Genomic DNA, 3351 nt, shown 5'->3' on the forward strand with positions numbered 1-3351 from the left:
GCAATCGAGTAAATTGACATATTATGTTTCCAAGAGGCCTACCTTCACATGGGTGGATGAAGTGTTCAGAGGAGGCTTTTTCCAAGTACATGAGAAAAATTGGAACTACTAATTCACAAGTTTTAAGGAGTTAGGGAGGTTAGTCAGAATTTAAAAAAAAAAAAATGGATTTTTTGCATTTTCTCAAAGTATAATATTTTTAAAATTTTATACTTGTTACGTTTTTAACTCGTTTAAGGGGTTAGGGTTGTCAGAATTTTCAAAAAGTCGGATTTTGTTCTACATTTTCCTAAAGTATGAATATTGTGTGAAAATTTGAAGTGAATCCGACACTTTTCGAGTTATTCAACAATTAACAAAGGGCGCTCGGGCGCTCCGGTTCGATAACAAAAATTTAAATGCGTTTTTCTCAAAACTATATTATGTTTTTTGAAGTGATGATCGCTGTAACTTAAAAACTTGAAAAACATAAAAATCTCGTACTTAATCGAAGGATTTTTTTTTTTTTTTAAATTTCGATTTTTTTTAACAATAAATTGTCGTTTTTTTTCTCGAAAATCTGAAAAATATTTCCGTCGATCAGGCACAAGATTATTTATTAATAAAACTAATTTCTCTTGTCCGATTGATTTTAGATGAATCTCCAAGGACTTGTTATGATCACCGCAAGGGGCTTCTGGAGAAAAGGGCTCCACACAAACAGCGATAACTTTTACAATTATTAATTTTTTTGTTTTTGAAATTTGGTAAAGTCAAGTCGAAACATGATGTATTACTGCTACGTTTTTACTTTTGTAAAATAAAGCAATTGACTAGCAAAAACAGCAATTAAAAATCATCATTTTTTCGGGGCTCTGACTACCCCTAACCCCTTAACTGTACAACTATTCGGCACTGCGACACCTACTTGAAAAAGCTCATTGCATGTTCGGAGCACGTAAATGCCAACGCCAACATCAAAAAGCTTTTCATTTTTACAAACAAGAATATACTAATTAAATAGAAAATTTACTCAAAATCAATTCGAAATAAAAAGAATTAAAAGGCTCCTTAAATATAATAATAATGAACTTAAATAAATACAGGTAGTTTGTCAAGCAATTAGTAAGAAAATAGTAAAAAAATTGTAAGAAAAATTGTGGCTTGGGGGTCAACACTTCAAACTTACGTACAGTTCTCTTTTATGACCCTATTTTGCTTCGGTAACATTAGAGCGAAACTTCGGAACTTCGCGATTTGATTTAAATTTAAAAATTAATTCACAAAGTATATGTAATTCTTGGATTAAGTTAAACCAACTTTTGTTTTGAAATCACACTTGGCAATTTCTGCTAATAATTTCTATTCGTTTATGCGATCCATAGATCCACAAAATGTGTTATATATATTCTTAAATTTTTTAAATTTATTTTATTTTTGAAATCATTAGCAGTTTGCTTCAATTTTTACTAAAAGCGGTTTAGTTTTTTCTACTTTCTACACCCTTCTTAAATGCAGCCTGACACTCCCTTACAAAGAGTGTCAAAACTCTAATATCACAACTGGGCAATCCTTCAATAATTGAAACATGCTGAAAATAAATGTCACTGCTTCCTGACACACTATGAAAAAAACGGGTTTTTTTGTAACATTGATATTGAAAACCACTTCAGGACACTTGAGCGGATACAATAATCCGCCTTTCTTTGCAGGTATTAATAATTTTTGACAACTTGATTATTTTTTAGCAACTTCCGTCTCATTATATGCCAGAGTTCCAAAAAATGCATTAATTTTTTAAGGGGTTAGGTGGGTTTGAAAATTTCAAAAAATCGATTTTTTTTTGTCTTATTAAATAGTATAATATGTTTAAAATATTCTCCTAAAATTTCAAATTGATCCGAGTAAAATTCTACGAGATAGACCCTTCAGAAGTTCCGCCCATCAGGCCATGTCAGTGCAGCGTTTCGCAGGTATACGCGTTTATCTCAAAACTCGATTTTTTAAGTCGGTGGACACGATTTCTCGAAAAGTTATGAAGCGATTTTGTTCAAATTTTGCACACATCTTTGGAATAACATTATCAAATTATTGAACGAAGGATTTTTTTTTTATTTTTATTACAACTAATTTTTTCGAGCCAACACATGACGAAAATTTGACCAAAAAATGTGTTTTTTTGTTCAAAGTCTGTCAAAAATTCAAATTAAATTTTGTTTTTTTTTTTCCTTCGTCCAGTAACGAGATTTATCCATGTACTAACGAAATATTTTTGGTTTTTTGATTTTAAACGAACCAATAATGAGTTATGCTGTCCACGGCAAGAGCATTTTTTTTGTGAGACGTTAAGGGAGATGAGGTACCAACGGCTGAGTTTTCGGAATTTTTAAATAAAAATTTCACAGAGTACTGTTTAAATATGTATCTTTGATATGCTGAATTGTTTAAATAAAATATATGATTGTATATATTAAAAAAAAATTGTAAAAATACCCTTTTTTTGAACCTCTGTAACCCACCTAACCCCTTAATGTAAAAACAAATAAGTACTTTAATTTTTCAAACTTATTTCCAATAAAAATGTCAATGCGATAATTTTGAAAATTTAATGCTTCATAAAATTGTAATGCCTTAAATCTGGAAAACATAAAGTTAATGAAATTTTTTTCTTTATCGTTAATTTGAAAATAATTTATTTCATATAACAAATATTAAAAAACATTAACTAATTTATTTTGTAGTAAAAATTCTTTGTTTCAATTGGTGTTTTTGGGGCCTCTTTGTACCCATTCAGGGCCAACTTACGTGTCGCAATAACATGTTGCTAAGTCTGGTCAGAACAAGACAGGACCTTGAAAAAGTGTTATCGGCCAAAGTTGTTTTTGTAAGCACCCTTCCAGGTATATTTTTGATTGATTGTACCAGTAGGGAAAATGGTGCCTTTTCAGTCAACACTTACAAGTTTTTTTTTACCAAACCAAATCTTTTTTCTTTTTTTCTTTTTTAACTTTTGTCTTTAAATTTTTTTTACCAAACGAAATATATTTTTTACAAATATTTTTTTTACTGTTTTTTTTTAAATTTGGTGCAACATCTAATTTTTTTTCTATGAAGTGTAGTAAAGATGACTAGGAAAGCGATTTAAATCGGTTTTAAGATGAAGAGGATGAGGATGATGATTTAGAGACGAACGGGACCAAATCATTAACTTGCTTGAAAAGATTCGACTACCAAAAATTTTGACTCTGAAAATTTAAACGATTGTATTCCAGAAATCGATGTAGACCCCGACCCGGTTTGCAATAATTTAGAAGTCGAGCAAAGCGAGATCGAAGGTGAAATGAAGACAGATAATGCTGTTCAAGCATTTAC

The sequence above is a fragment of the Anastrepha obliqua genome, chromosome 2, assembly GCF_027943255.1.
Source record: "Anastrepha obliqua isolate idAnaObli1 chromosome 2, idAnaObli1_1.0, whole genome shotgun sequence".
NCBI classification, from domain to species: Eukaryota; Metazoa; Arthropoda; class Insecta; order Diptera; family Tephritidae; genus Anastrepha; species Anastrepha obliqua.